General features: G+C 41.1%; 1 long non-coding RNA gene across 1 annotated transcript in view; it reads right to left on the bottom strand.

The window, feature by feature from the left end:
* Positions 1-16,362, bottom strand: part of LOC102413322 — a 183,857-nt gene extending 167,495 nt beyond the window's left edge. The window contains exon 1 of the long non-coding RNA XR_003109388.3: positions 15,663-16,362. This is a non-coding gene — a long non-coding RNA (uncharacterized LOC102413322). The remainder of the gene's footprint in view (positions 1-15,662) is intronic.
* Between the last annotated feature and the right edge of the window lie 1,774 nt (positions 16,363-18,136).

Raw genomic sequence — 18,136 nt, 5'->3', positions numbered from 1 at the left:
AGGGAGCTGGGGTAAAGGGGTTCCTGATTTCCCAATTAGCCCTTCTCATTTCATGTCAGGGACCGGTGGGGTGGGCTGCTTTATGCCACTGCAGGCTTGCCTCTCAGGGAGAAGATGGGAGAGCCGGGAGGCAGTGATCGCTGCTCAGAGCCAGCCCCAGCACACTGGGTGATCCCCGAGGGCCAGGAGGGCCAACAGTTGTAAAGATGTAACTTCAGAACCCCTTCTGACCACTGCCTTCCCCCGTTTCGCCTTTCCTCTCACAACCCTTGTTTGCCTATCTTGTTGAACTCATTTTTCTCTCTTCTCTCTTCTTCCCCTCTTGATCCTACTTCCACACTACCCTCCCCCCACCAGGGCCACAGCCTATCTCATCAGTGACTGTCTCGCCATCACTTTATCCACCTTTGTCCTTTGTCTTTATCCTGTGATCACTTGGCAGATTTCTAGCCCAGAGAAATGACAACCATCTTTCACCATTTTTTTTTTTTCCCCGCTTGGATGGCTATTTACTAGAGAAAAGTCCAAAAGATTTCTGCTTCAGCTGACTCATCTGTCATCCCTGGCGTTTTCTGCCCTCAGTGGCTACCTGACATTTTCACTCCCTTTTCAAACCCTTTCTTACTCGTGCTCTTCCCCGCCCAGCTCCCCACCACAGCAGATGGCCTTGCTTCTCTCTGCACACAGGGCAATATAAAAATCAGAAACAGGCAGCTGGATCTTGTTCTGTGGGAACTCTTTAATCAGAGGAGTACCTTGATGAACTCGGATTTGCATGGGAAGGCTTAGACCAGCAGAGGGGAGTAGGGACTAGGGACAGTTGCTCGGAATAATAGAATGAGAAAATGTTAGCATTCTCAAGGCTATCACAGGAGAGAAGGGGCAAAGAAGAGAGAGAAAAGGAGAGAAAAAAGAAGGCTAACACAGGAATGGCTGAAGCAGACTGACACCCTTTGGTGAAGAAGCCAGTGAAAAACTCCAATGGCAAAAGCTAAGATTTTAAGAACAAGAGTTGAGTTATGGTCGATTGAAAACCGTTTGTGTTGCTAGGATAAATATCCCTCTTTTGACACTGCTATATTTAAAACGAATAACCAACAAGGACCTATTGTACAGCACAGGGAACTCTGCTCAATGTAATGTGGCAGCCTGAATGGGAGGGGAGTTTGGGGGAGAATGGATACATGTACATGTATGGCTGAGTCCCTTTGCTGTCCATGTGAAACTACCACAACATTGTTAATCAGCTATACTTCAATATAAAATAAAAAGTTCAAAAAGATTAAAAAACCTCTGTAAAGTCTACCACAAATAAAAGTGCTTTGTGAGAATACCACATTGTAGAATTGGAGGCAGAGACCTCAGAGTGCCCAGAGGATTCAAGAGTCTCTCTCAGCCAATTCAGGGGAAGCCATGATCGAGGTCAGAGGAGCCTGGGGAGATGCCAGCCCCTGGAACTCTGCACAGATCTGTGGAAGGCTGGGAGATTTTTACAAAGTTTGGAATGATATTTAGGCAGTATCAGTTTAGAGGGGCAGAAAGGATCCCATGAATGAGTATCTGGATTAAACAACAACAAATGCATCTTCCCGAGTGTCTTCAACCTGGCCCCCATTCTACAAACATATCTCCAGCCCTAACTAACGTCAGCTTCACTCATCTCAAGGAAGAGGTAGAAGCGTGATGTGGTAGAGAAAGAAGGAATCTCAGTGTCAAGTAGACTTGGCTTTTGAATCTCGACTCTAACCTTACTAGCTGTGTGGCTTTGAGCAAATTGCTCAACCTCTCTGAGTCACAGTCAGCTTTCTCATCTGCAGCAGAAGGGATATAACACTTCTGGGGTTGTTATATTTAAATGATATGATATACAGAAAGAGATATCATAAGCACTTGTGGATTTTGGCATCTGTGGGGCAGAGGTCCTGGAACCAATCCCCCACAGATACTGAGAAACAACTGTTGTTCAGTCACTCAGTCATGTAAAATGACTGGATAGGAAGGTAACTCCAGAGTCCTGGGCACACAGAAAGCACTCAGTAATATCAGTTCTTTCTCCTAACTTCCACCTTGATCCTATTCCTTCATCTTCTCTTTGAGGTTGTTCCATCAATCATTCATCATTTTTCTATTTTCTTATTCTCTTTGTATCTTCACATACATATGTTTAAAACTTACTCTTGGGACTTCTCTGTGCTTCCACTGCAGGGGGCACAGGCTCGATCCCTGGTTATTGAACTAAGATCCCACATACCTTGTGCGACACAGCCAAAAAAAAGAAAACCCTGCTCTTATAAGACTTGTGTTTTCTATCTCCCTGCTTCTCTTCTCCAAGGTAAAAACTCGTGATATAACCATCTCAGTCACATCTACTTCCTCAGTGCCTGCATCCCCAATTCACTGCCCTCTGACTCTGCCCCACCAATTCATGAAAGTCCCCTTAGTTTGACCTTCAAAATGGTCAGACCCAGAGAATTCCATTCAGCCTCTTTTTACTCGACTGCAGTGCCATTTGCCACTAAGATCACTCCCCCTTCCTTTCGAGACGTGGACCACTCCTACCTTCAGCTGCTAGGCCACTATTTTGTTCCTCCTCTTTTAAAAATTGATTTATAGTTCATTTTACAGTGTTATACTGGTTTCAGGTGTACAGCACAATGATTCCGTATTTTTACAGCTTTTACTCCAGTAACAGTTATTACAAGATAATGGCTATAATTCACTGTGATATATAATATATTACTGTTGCTTATATGTTTCATGCAGAGTAGTTTGTCTCTCTTAATCTCATTCCCCTAATTTTCCTCTCCCCTCTTCTCTGTCGCCTTTGGTAACCACTAGTTTGTTCTCTGTATCCATGAGTCTATTTATGTGTATATTCATCCATATCGTTTAGGTTCCACATGTAAACAATGTCATACAGAGCCTTTTACTGTTTGACATTTCACTAAGCCTAATACTCACGAAGTCCATCCATGTTGCTGCAAATGGCAGAACCTCATTCTTCTTTATGGCTGAGTAATCTCCCATTGTGTATCTATACCACATTATCCTTAGTCATTCATCTGTTGATGGGCACTTGGGTGGCTTTCATATCTTGGCTATTGTATGTAGTACTGCTGTGAACATCTGGGTGCATGTATTTTTCTGAATTAGTGTTCGCATTTTTTCTGGGTATATACCCAGGAGTGGAATTGTTGGATCATATGGTAGTTCTATTTTTAGTTTGAGTGACCTCTATACTGTTTTCCATAGTGGCTATCCCAATTTACATTCACACCAACAGTGTACAAGGGTTCCCTTTCCTCCACATCCTTGCCAACATTTGTTATTTATATTCTTTTTGATGATAGCCATTCTAACAGGTGTGAGGTGATGTCTCATTTTTGTTTTCTCAATGAGTAGTGAAGATGAACATCTTTTCATGTGTCTGTTAACCATTTGTATAACTTCTTGGGAAAAATGTTTCTTCAGGTCTTCTGCCCATTTTGATTGGGTTGTTTTTCTGACAATGAGTTGTATGAGCTGTTTGTCTATAAACCCATTTTCAGTCATATCATTTGCAAACATGTTCTCCCATTTCATAGGTTTTCTTTTTGTTTTACCAATGTTTCCTTTGCTGTGCAAAAGCTCTTAAGTTTAATTAGATCCCATTCATTTATTTTTGCTTTCATTTCTTCTGCCTTAGGAGACAAATCCAAAAAAAGGATTGCTACAATTTATATAAAAGTTTTCTACCTATGTTCTCTTCTAGGAGTTTTATGGTTTCATGCCTTACATTCATGTATGTAATCATTTTGAGTTTATTTTTGTATATGGTGTGAAGGAGTGTTCTGATTATTTTACATATAATTGCCCAGTTTTCCCAGCATCACTTGAAGAGACAGTCTTTGGTCCATTATATATTCTTGCCCCCTTTGCCATAGATTGACCACATGCATGTGGGTTTATTTCTGGGCTCCTTATTCTGTTCCACTGATATGCATGTCTGTTTCTATTACAGTACCCTCTTTTGATTACTGCCACATTGCAGCCTGAAGTCTGGGAGGGTACTACCTCCAGCTTTGTCTTTTGTGTTTCCATATGAATTTTAGGATTATTTCTTCTAGCACTGTGAAAAAATGGCATGGACATTTTGATGGGTATTTCTTTGGGGAGTATGGCCATTTTAACAATGTTAATTCTTCCGAGCTGAGAGCATGGGATATCTTTCCATTTCTTTGCGTTATCTTCAGTTTTATCAATTCTTTACAGTTTTCAGCATATAGGTATTTCACCTCTTTGGTTAAGTCCTAGGTATTTGATTCACTTTGATACAATTTTAAACAGAATTTTTTCTCTGATAGTTTTTCTTAGTGTACAAGTATAGAAAAGCAACAGATTTCTGTATGTTAATCTTGTAGCCTATAAATTTGCTGAGTTTATTTATTAGATCTAATAGTTTTGGGGTGGAGACTATATAGAATATCATTGTCAGTTTCTTTTCACAGCCTTTTAAAGGTTGTAACCCCCTCTCCCACCTAGAGTTTCATTGTGCCATTTAAAAATTCATACTCTATATTATCATCCTGGAAATTTTTATTCACCACTAACCCTTTAGCCACCACCCATGGGAATGACTTTAAAATAATTATTTCTCTGAGTGAGAGCTCTCTCCTAAGCACTACTTTCATTATTTTTTTTTTTTTCTCCAAATCCTACCTCTTTAGGTCAATAAGCACTTACTGGAGTGCTTACTATGTGCCAGGACTTTCACCAGGGATATGAACAGGAATGGAACACACCTCCCTGGGATGTCAAGGGGGTCCTGCATGCTTAAATTAAGTCCAAACTTCCCCAGATACTCCCAACTCCGTTAGAAGGGTAAGAAAGGGAACCCCACGATTTCACAGCAGGGTCATCCTTCCCTAAGAGAGAGATTAAGTTCTGTACCTACACTAAGACCTCCTAGCTGCCAAACAACAGGTGCCAAAAGAGTCCCAGACACCCATACATCCATACCCCGAAATGCTTGTGGCCTGGCACTCAAAGCCTCCTATCAATATCTGTCTTGAAGGGTTAATATCCAAAATAGAGAGATTGTATACAATTCATAAGAGAAAACCAAGTAACCTAATATTTTTAGAAAAACGCAAAGGATCTGAAAAACATTCCTTAAAAGAAGACAAACGGCCAACAGTACATGAAAAGGTACTCAACCCCACTAATCATCAGGGAAATGTGAATCAAAAACCACTGAGATCACCACACACCTGCCAGGATGTCTATTATCAAAAAGAAAATATAACAAGTGTTCGCGACAATGTGGAGAAAAATGTATACTTTTGCATTGTTCCTGGGAGTGTAAATTGATAAGAATCACTATGCAAAATCATTATGAAAAGTTTAGAGATTTCTCAGGTTAAAAACAGAACTACTATATGATCCAGCAAGCTCATTTTTTGGTATATAACCAAAGGAAATGAAATTTGGATCTCCAAGAGATACGTACACTCCCATGTTTATTGCAGTATTATTCATAATAGCCAGATAAGGAAATAACCTAAATATCCACTGACAGATGGATTAAAAAGTGTGTAAACATATATACAGCGGATATTATCCAGCCATGAGAAAGAGGGAAATGCTGCCATTTGCGACAACATTGATGGAACTTGAGAGCAGTATGCTAAGTAAAAAAGCAGACACAGAAATACTGAATGCTCTCACTTGTATGCAGAACCTAAAAAAAATGAGCTTACAGAAGCAGAGAGTAGAAAAGTGGTTGCCACGCGTCTGAGGTGAGGGGATAAGACAGAACAAGGATAAGTCAGCCAATAAGTTTCAGTTATGCAAGATGAATGAGTTCTAGAGGTCACCATGTGCAACTTGGTGATAAAAACTAACAAAACTGTACTACATACTTGACATGTGCTAAAAGAATAGATCTTAAATCATCTCAGCACACAAACACACCCTAACTATGTAGAGGTGATAGAGAAGTTATTGAGCTTGACTGCAGCGATCTTCTCACAATGCTTTTTTTAATATACATACATCAAAACAGCAAGGGTGGGGAAGTGAGGTGATGTGGGTTAACGGGTACAAATGTCCAGTAATAGGCAAAAAGGCTCTGGGAATGTAATGTACAGCTCAGTGACTGTAGTTAATAATACTGTATTACATACTCGAAAGTTGCTGAGAGGGTAGATCTTAAATGTTCTCACCAAAAGAACAAGGCAATTATGTGACATGATAGGTGTTGGCTAACACTGTGGTGGCAATCATTTTGCAGTACACAAGTACATCAAATCAACACATCAGTTCAGTTTAGTCACTCAGTCATGACAACTCTTTGTTACCTCATGGGCTACAGCACTCCAGGCCTCCCTGTCCATCACCAACTCCCAGAGCCTACTCAAACTCATGTCCATGGCCTCAGTGATGCCATCCAACCATCTCATCCTCTGTCGTCCCCTTCTCCTCCCATCTTCAATCTTTCCCAGCATCAGGGCCTTTTCCAATGAGTCAGTTCTTCATATCAGGTGGCCAAAGTGCTGGAGTTTCAGCTTCAGCATCAGTCCTTCCAATGAATATTCAGAACTGATTTCCTTTAGGATTGACTGGTTGGATCTCCTTGCAGTCCAAAGGACTCTCAAGAGTCTTCTCCAACACCACAGTTCAAAAGCATCAATTCTTCGGCGCTCAGCTTTCTTTATGGTCCAACTCTCACATCCATACATGGCTACTGGAAAAACCATAGCTTTGACTAGATGGACCTTTGTTGGTAAAGTAATGTCTCTGCTTTTGAATATGCTGTCTAGGTTGGTCATAGCTTTTCCTCCAAGGAGCAAGAATCTTTTAATTTCATGGCTGCAGTCACCATCTGCAGTGATTTTGGAGCCCCCCAAAATAAAGCCTGACACTGTTTCCATTGCTTCCCATCTATTTGCCATGAAGTGACAGGACCAGATGCCATGATCTTAGTTTTCTGAATGTTGAGTTTTAAGCCAACTTTTTCAGTCTCCTCTCACTTTCATCAAGAGGCTCTTTAGTTCTTCACTTTCTGCCATAAGGGTGGTGTCACCTGCATATCTGAGGTTATTGATATTTCTCCCAGCAATCTTGATTCCAGCTTGTGTTTCATCCAGCCCAGCATTTCACATGATGTACTCTGCATAAAAGTTTAATAAGCAGGGTGACAATATACAGCCTTGACATACTCCTTTCCTGATTTGGAACAAGTCTGTTGTTCCATGTCCAGTTCTAACTGTTGCTTCTTGACCTGCAAACAGATTTCTCAGGAGGCAGGTCAGGTTGTCTGGTAGTCCCATCTTTTTAAGAATTTTCCACAGTTTGTTGTGATCTACATAAGTCAAAGGCTTTGATGTAATCAATAAAGCAAAAGTAGATGTTTTTTTGGACTTCTCTTGCTTTTTCGATGATCCAGCAGATGTTAGCAATTTGATCTCAAGAACCAGAGAACCAGAGATCAAATCAGCACATAGTATACCTTAAACTTAGATAATATTATAGGTCAATTGTATCTCAATAAAGCTGGAAAAGGCATCAAATTTGACCTACTAATAGTGTATGTTTGACATGTATATGACTGGCCTGATGGTACGGTGGATGAGAGTCCATCTGCCAATGCAGAGGATGCAGGTTTGAACCGGGAAGATCCCACATGCCTCAGGGCAACTAAGCCCGGGTACCTAGAGCCTGTGCTCTCCAACAAGAGAAGCCAGTGAAATGAGAAGCTGTGAACACAGCCAAGAGTAGCCCCCAGTCCCTCCCTGCAATTAGAGGAAGCTCGAGCACAGCAACAGTGACCCAGCACAACCAAAAATAAAAATTTTAAATGCACAGGCTTTCCAAAACAGTTGTTAAAAAAATTAAAACTCTGCCTTCAGTTCACTAAAGGCAGACTTTTGGATAAAAGTCCACTATGGCTTTTATCCTGGTTTCTATCGGTCATCACAAAAGCCTCAGACCCCCATGTCTGTCTTCTCATCCCTCATGGCTCTGTGCATGCGCTTAGTTACTCAGTGAGTCCGACTCTTTGCAGCCCCATGGACTGTAGCCTACCAAGCTTCTCCGTCCATGGGATTCTCCAGGCAAGAGTACTGGAGAGGGCTGCCATTCCCACCTCCAAAGGATCTTCCCCACTCAGGGATCGAACCCAGGTCTCCTGTATTGCAGGCAGATTCTTTACTGTCTGACCACCAGGGAAGCCCCCTTACGGCTCTATGTAACCCCAATTCTGTTCAATACCCCATTCTTTCCAAGCTCCCCAAACCACCCACTGTGCTCTCTGGAATCCACGTCTGTCATTAGCAAACATCCCCTAGGTCCCCAATCTCTTCTCTGAACAGTCCTTTCACTTTCTTGCTCTAAGGAGGCTCTCCCCAGAGGTTACTGCCTCCAGGAGAGTAGGGGCTGTGTTTCCTCCAACAGCCCTGACTCTGGGCTTGAAAGAGGATGAGGTCCTCCTTGCTCTTCTTTGCCACTTTCAGACCCTGCTCTTTCTCTCTCCTCCCAAAACACCCCAGCTTTGAGTCATATGTCATCAGACTAGCCCACTCACTACCCTTCACTGTAGATATAACTCACTGACATTTGCTTCACTTCTGTCTTAATTTTTGGTGATTTTGAAAACTGAAAGTGAAGTTGCTCAGTCGTGTCTGACTCTTTGCAACCCCATGGACTGTAGCCTACCAGGCTCCTCTGTCCATGGGATTTTCCAGGCAAGAGTACTGGAGTGGGTTGCCATTTCCCTCTCCAGGGGATCTTTCCCACCCAGGGATCAAACCCAGGTCTCCCGCATTGTAGGCAGACGCTTTACCGTCTGAGCCACCATACAAGAAAGTGAAACATCACGCATCCCAGCCACTCACCTCAACAAATGTGCCTATCTTGATGACCTTGCCCTCCACCCTTTCTCTACCCCCATGGTGATGTCCTGCTGCTGCTGCTGCTGCTAAGTCTCTTCAGTCGTGTCCAACTCTGTGCGACCCCATGGACTGTAGCCTACCAAGCTTCTCCGTCCATGGGATTCTCCAGGCAAGAATACTGGAGTGGGTTGCCATTTGCAACTGTTCTGGGATATAAGTCCCATGTAGGCTCCCCTTGAACCCTCTCCCCTAAACTTCAGCTATCTCCCCCTAGCACCCCAGATCCAAAAAATTCTGACCTTACTTGAATGTATATTCCAGTGATTCTGTCTTTTTACTGTTCCTGCCCCCTTCCCCTCCTTAGTCAGCTTGTATTCCATAGTCATTCCTTAGTAACTTCTATGTGCATATCATTTTCCATATTCCTTGATTCATTGTATTCACTTGGCTAAACTCCAAACTTGAGCATTTCTGCCAGCCACGTTGGCCTATCAACTCAACACAGCTCGAAGTGACTAGAAATACACACACACACACACTCTCTCTCTCTCTCTCTCTCTCTCTCTCCTGACTTATGTGCTTTAAATTTCTGCCCCGAACCTCAAGGGGGCCCTTGATGCCATCCAGTGGCTACATCAGATTCCGGTAGAGTGTTTGCCCTCCCACTCTAAGATGATTAGTTCACAACTTCTTTCTCCTCCAAGTCCAACACCTCTGCCCCCATGACCACTCTTAGCTAACAATCTTGCCTCTTACTTTCCTCACAAAATTGAGGCAAAAGAGAATTCCACAAACTCCCACTACGTCATTCACCACCTCCAACCATCTGCACCCAGATATGCTGCCTTCATCCTGTTATAAACGGTGGGCTTTTTAACACACGTCTCTAAAGCAAGCCAGCTTCTCCCATGAGCAGTTAATGCCTGATTAGGTTGGTAAATTGCATGTTTGAGGGATGGGTGGCAGGTTTTTTCCCCCTCATTTCTTCCTATTGTGAATAAGATTGTCATGAATATCTTAATGCCTTTAATTTGGGGGGTTTTCTTAGAATGGATTCCCAAAATGTATAATGATGGGGACCAACTTTATTTATATTTCCCCAGTGAAGTATAATGGATGGTTATAGGGAATGGATGGTTATAGGGAATAGATGGAGGATAGTTCAAGGAACAAACAGCTTCTGACTCACTGTCGGATAAGAGGAAAGAAAATTAACGTTATGAAACACTAATAGAACTTAGTTATGAACTTTAATAGAACTAAAGTACGATAAAGAAAATCAATGGCATTTGGAAAATATGTCTGAAGTTATATGTTACAATATAGTCCATTCAAATGATAACATTTGTATCCATTCCCTTCTCCAAAAAAGTCATTTTTTTTATGTTTACAGTTTTGCTCGGAGAAATAACCCAAGAACAAAACACTAAAAAGCTAAAATATTAATTCTTGCTTGCCTCATTCATGTCAACTTGCAAGAAAACAATTCGGGAAAAGAAGTTCCAATGATCTGATTTTCTCATCAATAAATATTTGTGAAATTGAATTACTAAACTTTAATATTCCAAAACTGCACAAGGACCTATGCAACTCTGTGAAAACTTTGCTGATGTTAGATGGAGGAAAGTAGAGAAAGGTCAAATAAATCATGTATGCTGGTCACCTTGCTGTACTTCTGCAGACTTCTGTTATTAGCTGTGCTGGCATTTTCCTATTTTTTTTTTCAGAGTTTTCCATTACAATAGTAATGTATCTCCAGGCAAATGAGGTGGTTTACCATTTACTTCAAAAGAATTTCTTCTTTGTCCATAAATGCAATAAAGGCAAAATGAAAGAATAAAATATGTAAGTGCACAACGAACAAGAGACCACAGAAGGAAACCATAGATAAGAAGATTGAGCAGTTTGGGAAGATCTCATTTCTACTGAATTTAAAATACTGGATGGAGACAGGCACAGCAGAGTAAGCTCCAGTTCACGTGCCTGCAGAGACAAAGGGAACTTGCCTAAGAGGCAGTACCAAAGATGAAAGTGAAGTGGAAGACTGGAAATAAAGGGCTTGTTTGGAATCTATATAACAAAGAATTGAATCCTCCCAGATCCCCCTTCTAAAAGGGGGATCATGTGGCCCAGCCACATGACAGGGCCCTGAAAAAGATCAGAAGTTGAGTCTCCAGTGAAACTGAATAAAAGGGTTGCAGATATGAAAACAGCAGGCACTAAAAATGGGAATTTAGTGAAAATCTGCACTTTAAACAAGAAAACCTTTCATTTCCTTTCCCAGCCTTGCTCCCAGAACATAGTCAAGCACATGTGCCATCCAATTTCCCAGACATGATACTGAAGGATTCTTCTACTATAATAGATAACCCCAGAGAAAGACATTCACATACTGACATACGTGAGTACCCCAATGAAGAGTTAACCCTTGACTCTACTTCATTGACCAAAAAGTTTGTTTGGATTTTTCTATAACATTTTACAAAATACCTGAACAAATTTTTTGGCCAACCCAATGCCATGGTGAAATCCCATGACTTATAAGACCTGTGCATGCATACAAGGTTTCACATCAGATTTTAGTACATTATTTTAAAACGAAATACTCAAAAGCCCTAAGACTTTTTAGGAAAGCCTCAAACATTAAAGACAGACAACAAACAGGGAAAGTGAATAAGAGGAAGAAACAAAGATTATACAAAGAACAGAAGAATAATTACAGTATCCTGAGAGAAAAATATTGCACTCATGAAACAAGACAGTACTATGGAAAAAGAACTGTGTTGCTATAGTAACAAACACTCAATTTTCAATGACTTAGAACAACAAAAGTTTATTTATTTATGCTAAGTCCAAATCAATTAAAAGTTGTTCTTTTTTATCTGGAACTCTGAGATCCAGGTTCCCACTACTTCATGATGTCACCATCTTTGCACGTAGCTGACAAGGATATCACAGCAGGAAGAAAGACTGATGGACTGAGGCACAGATGTTAATTTTAACAGCTTCAGCCCAGGAATGACATTTGTCACTCCTGACCAGTGGCCAAAACTAGTCCAAATCTAACTGAGGTTGGGAAAGAGAAGCATGTGGAATGTTTGTTGAGTCTAATATCCCTGCAACGAGAACTACCAGAGTAAGAAACAGCTCTTGAAAATTAATATGATAGCTAAAATTTTCATCTCCATAGAGAATTTAGAGGATTAAGTTGAGCAAATCAGGAAATAATTTTGTAAAAGACAGAGAAATTAAATCTATAATCCACCCAATTGTTAGGAACTCCACCAAGAGTACAGAGAAAAAAGAAAGGGAGGAATTTTTCTATGAAGTAATACCAGAAGTTACCCATAGACTATAACCTACAACTCTAAAGATTAAAAGATCCACTGACACAGGCATTCACCTTGGTTGTGCTAAAAATCTATGATCAGGAGTCTTATAAGGCCCAACAAACTGTGGGTAAAATAAGACCCCTCAGAAGCAAGGCCACCACTTAGTTTGACAAAAGGGAGCAGTATAACTAGCAAGCATCTCGCGGAGTCTGCTCCATTCAACAACAGTGTCGTGTTTTGTGTTTATCACTTAACATTATGCAATAAGTGTATTTCCATGGCACTGTTATTTTCATGGCTGTTACACTTAGTGATTATAAATATCCTATGGAACAGATATACCATATTTTACTTAACCCTTCCACTATACTTAGACTTACATTTTCAGTCAGACTTATGTTTCCAATCTTCTATTGTTATAAATAAGATAGTCGTGGATATCTAGTTGTCTAAATTTTAATTTAAATTTGGATTATTTCCCTAGGATGGATATTTCTTTAGGATTATCTCCAAAATTGTAAAGGCAAGAGCAAATCTTATTTATACTTTCATGATTGTTGGTAGATTAAAAAAAAATAAAATCAACTTCCAGGCTTCCCTAGTGGCTCAATGGTAAAGAATCTGCCTGCGAACGCTGGAGACACAGGATCGATCTCTGATCCAGGAAGATCCCACATGCCGAGGAGTAACTTAGCCTACGAGCTACAACTATTGAGCCTGTGCTCTAGATTCCGGGAGCCATGACTACTGAAGCCCACGAGCCCTAGAGCCTGTACTCTGCAACAACAGAAGCCACTGCAGTGAGAAGCCTGAGCATCACAACTAGAGAACAGTCCACACAGCAATGAAGACCCAGCACAGCCAAACAGCCAAAACAATAAAATTAAAACAAAACTGACTTCCACAATTACATGAGTACACGATGCATCCAGGCACACCTGCATGTATATGTTTATCCACACACTCACCAGCACTGTACATTTTTATTGAAAATTTTTTTGCTAGCTTAGGAGGAGGAAATGGCCTTGTAGGTATTTTTCTGTATCATTATTTATAATAATTTCATTTTAATAAATCAACTCTCCATAAAGTTTGTTAATTTATTTAGCGCTTTGCTTATTACTTTACAGGACTTCTCTCTATTAACCTTTGGTCGGTTACTTGTGTTTAGTTTAATAATATACTGAAAATTTAAAAATCTTTACGTAAACAAATCTGTTAATTCTTTCCTTGATGATCTATTACTTATAAGCACATATTTCTGCAGAAAGTTGATAACCACTTAATTTCTTATTGTTTTACTATGATTAATTTTTTATAAGTCCAATGTGTGCTATTGTTCTACACGCTGGGGGTTCAAGATAAACAGAAGTCCCTGCCTTCCACCAGTTTACAGAACTGATGTTTCCTACAAATTCCTAGACAGTCCCAGCACCGCTACTACACAGAATGTTTTCTTTTCTCGTTGACGTTTCATGTGCCACAAATTCTTATATGTAAATATATTCTGTCAAAAATCTCAACGGCATTTTTCACAAAACTAGAACAAGCAATCCTAAAAAACCCTGAATAATCAAAGCAATCTTGAGAAAGAGGAACACAACTGGAAGCATCACAGCCCCAGATTTCAAATTATATTACGTCTATATTAATCAAAACAGTATGATATTGGCATAAAAACAGACACGTAGATCAATGGAACCGACTAGAGCACCCAGATAAACATATTCATATATGTTCAATTAATTTATGACAAGCTGAGACTATATATACAATGGAGGAAAGGGGAGTCTCTTCAGTAAATGGTGCTGGGAAAACTGGATAGTCACATGCATAAAAATGAAACTGGCCCACTATCTTATACCATATCCCAAAATCAACTCAAGATAGATTAAAGACTTGAATGTAAGAACTATAAAACTACCAGTAGAAAATAGAGGTGATAAGCTCCTTGATTTTGGTCTTAGTAATGATTTTTTGGGTCTGGCAATGAAAGCAAGAATAAACAAGTGAAACTAAAACTAAAAAATCTTCTACAGAGCAAAAGAAAATTAAAAGGCAATCTATAGAGTGATTCTATGATAATCCCTTATCACACCTGATAAGGGATTAATATCTAAAACACACAAGGAACTCATGTAATTCAATAGCAAAGCAGCAAAAAATCCAATTTAAAAAATGGTCACAAGATCCAAACAGACATTTTTCTAAAGAAGATATACAGGTGGACAACAGGTATATGAAAAGATGCTCATTATCTTAAATCATTAAAGCAATCAAAACCACAATGAGACATCACCTCACACCTGTCAGAATGACTATTATCAAGAAAAAAAAAAGAAAACCAAGAAATACATTGGTGAGGACGTGGAGAAAATAAATAGAGTGACCTTGGGTTCCTCTGGAAAATTTTGTCCGCTGGTGGGTTTTCTGGTGTTATACAGCAGATCCAATTCAGTAAAGTCACTTCTCTGAGCTCCCTGATTCTTTCCTCCACTATTTTCAACAGCTATTTTGCATTTTTACTTTATTCTGTGTAGGTCATTGCTTTTTCCCATCCTCTGGGAGGTATGCCAGCAAAAACTTAGAGTCATCTGCTAGGCCTTTGCTGGTGTGTTATCTCATGGCTTTGAGGGAAGGCTCCCATATCCACAAACTTACTCTTAAACTTTATACTCTCTTCTTCCTTGGTCAAGCACTCTCAGGGGCCTCTCTCAGACACACTCTCCCAGATTCAGCCAATAAACTCTCTCTAGATACCGAGGCTCCTTCAGGACATAATAGAAACTCCCTGGGCCTGCTCTAGCACTTTCTGATTGAACTCTGCTTGGATCTGATGCTAGTTATGAATCTGCTGGCTAGAAGGAGAAATGGAAACATATCTTGAAGAGGACTCTGCACTGTTTCAAAAGGCCTTATTTGAAATCTCCTTATAAAGATGGGGGTAGGAGGCCCTATCCTCAATAGAGAAATAGACAGCTTCTTCAGAATCAGAGTTCACGGGAATCAAAGTTCAATGTACATCTACACAGAGATGTCTTTATCTCAAAGTCGCACTCTCTGCCCATTAAGGCACCAACTTTGACTTAAACGGCTTGTGGAGGCTGAGAACTCAGCCTTCTTAGAGCTTCCCACCATTGCAATTAAGTCCTGCGACCTGATCTTTAGCTGTTTCTGCCCCACCCCCACCCCAGCTTCAAGATGTAAGGCCTTCTGACTCTCATATTTTGCTATAAAATTTTGACCAATAAATCCTAGTCTGTAATTTTCTCCCTTCAACCACTCATCCAATTGAAGAGACCTTACAGCCATTAATTTTCCACAAATAAGTCTCAAATGCTGACTCACTGCACCAATTAGCACATCGCCTTCCACCTGAATTCCACTCCAGCTCATTCCACATGGAAATCTTAGCAGTCACACTGTGCAGCATAGCAGGAATTATCAATTCACCACTCACCTCACGGCCATCCACAGGGCAAGCAAGCCAGCTCCAGAATCGCAGCCTCACAGGGGGTTTCTAAAGTTCACTTCTGAAGCCAGTGCTCTTAAATTGGGTTCCTGAGTTCAGTCAGTTCAGTCGCTCAGTTGTGGCCTACTCTGCGACCCCATCAACCGCACACGCCAGGCCTCCCTGTCCATCACCAACTCCTGGAGTCCACCCAAACTCAGGTCCATTGAGTCAGTGATGCCATCCAACCATCTCATCCTCTGTCGTCCCCTTCTCCTCCTGCCCTCAATCTTTCCCAGCATCAGGGTCTTTTCCAATGAGTCAGCTCTTCGCATCAGGTTCCTGAGTAGTGGGGGCTGAAATGAAGATTCATAAAAGCGATTGAGAAAGTGCTCTCAGGGTAAGAGGAGTGGTAAAAAGCAGAGTAGGACGGGAGTAGAAAGCTTAAATAGGAGTGCGGTACTTGGTGAAGACTAGTTTCAGTGCACGACCGAGCGACTTCACTTTCACTTTTCACTTTCATGCATTGGAGAAGGAAATGGCAACCCACTCCAGTGTTCTTGCCTGGAGAATCCCAGGGACGGGGGAGCCTGGTGGGCTGCTGTCTATGGGGTCGCACAGAGTCAGACACGACTGAAGCGACTTAGCAGCAGCAGTTTCAGTGCACTCCAGGAAAAGACAGGTTACACCACAAAAAGGTGAAGGGCGGATGGGTTGGGGGGGGGGTGTGGGAGGCAGCCTTTTGTACCACCAAGTCGGCTTCCATTGGCTGAGCTCTGCCCTGGGTGGGAGTGGGCGTTGCCTCCTGGGCAAGGAGACGTCTGTTTGGCTGAGGACTATTTTCAGGGGTAAGGGGCAGCTGTGAAATGTTATCAATCATTAGAACCAGCAGCCCGAGGATGCGTGCGCTGCCTGTCAACAGGATCCAGGTGGGGCCCTAGAAGAAAAAGAGAAGCCGTTACACGAACATTTAATGGATATATACCTGCGTGCGACCTCGGTCACCCAGTCCTGTCTGACTCTTCGCGACCCCATGGACTATAGCCCGGCAGGCACCTCTCTCCGTGGGATTTCCCAGCAAGAATACTGGAGGAGGTGGCCACTTCCTTCTTCAGGGGATCTGACTGGGGAATAGAACCCATGTCTCCTGCATTGGCAGACGGATCCTTTACCACTGAGCCGCCTTACGTTAAATTCGTTTTTATTGACTGCCTTATTTAAATTTCACAACAACTCCAAAGGGAGGTGTTAATACTGTCTCCATACGTTTTCTCAAGGAAAATGAACCTTCAGAGTTTAAGTGACTTTCTGATGATTACAAAATGAAGCATCATGTTTTCAGGTGTAATAAATTTGTAGATAAAAAGAAAATGCCTCAGTTTATGTACTTGTAAAATGGATACACACAGAACTCATTTAGAATCATATCTTTGGAAAGTGGAGATTCTGGAGTGAGCCAATTGGATTCAAATCCTAAGTTTTAGTGCTTTCAGTAATACTGCCTCTTGAATAAAATTGTGATTCTTATTCCCTAAATATTCTTGATCTCATATGTTATTTTTGTTTGTATATGTGTGTGTATATATATTAACTTGCTGCTAAGTCGCTTCAGTCGTGTCTGACTGTGCAACCCCATAGACGGCAGCCCACCAGGCTCCCCCGACCCTGGGATTCTCCAGGCAAGAACACTGGAGTGGGTTGCCATTTCCTTCTCCAATGCATGAAAGTGAAAAGTGAAAATGAAGTCGCTCAGTCGTGTCTGACTCTTAGCGACCCCATGGACTGCAGCCCACCAGGCTCCTCTGTCCATGGAATTTTCCAGGCAAGAGTATTGGAGTGGAGTGCCATTGCCTTCTCTGATATATATCAACTTAGTGACTCATAATAAATTAGTTGAAATACTACATTTCCCAGGTCCCTAGGATAATAAGGGTTAAAAATTACTAAGAAATTCTCCATTAAGTTGTGGAAAAGCCAGAAAATAGTCTAGATATGCAATTAATAATTTATGTGGCTTTTGACTGTGGGTTTACTTTATGTCCATTTTCTCATTATAAAACAGGTACTAGTAGCCTATATAATAATATAGATAAGAAAATGGAAAGTCTGGGAGGTTTATTAACTTTTCCCAAATCACAGAACTAGGAAGGGCTAGGTCTGGGAATTGAACCAAAACCACCATCTGACATCAAAACTACTATTGGACACTAAGGAGAAAATGGCACATCATAGATTCACCTATACAGAGACAACCAGTGATGCAGATTTTCAGTATAAAGGAAATTTTCCACCCTTTCAACTCTTTTTCACATGAGCCAAATCTGAAAGCTACAAAGGAGATGGAAAATTTCAGAAAACACTCATTCACTCAGCATATCACTGAAGCAGGAGAACAATTCCAAGAAAGAAGAATCATTAATAATGACCTGCTAAAATAAAAAGTGTTTTTCTAGAGCCAGTGCCCTGAGCTGACACAGGATGAG

This window comes from Bubalus bubalis, chromosome 5 (genome assembly GCF_019923935.1).
Source record: "Bubalus bubalis isolate 160015118507 breed Murrah chromosome 5, NDDB_SH_1, whole genome shotgun sequence".
Taxonomy (NCBI): Eukaryota; Metazoa; Chordata; class Mammalia; order Artiodactyla; family Bovidae; genus Bubalus; species Bubalus bubalis.
Note: the sequence above shows the minus strand (reverse complement) of the source record. Positions and strands in the feature narration are given on the sequence as shown.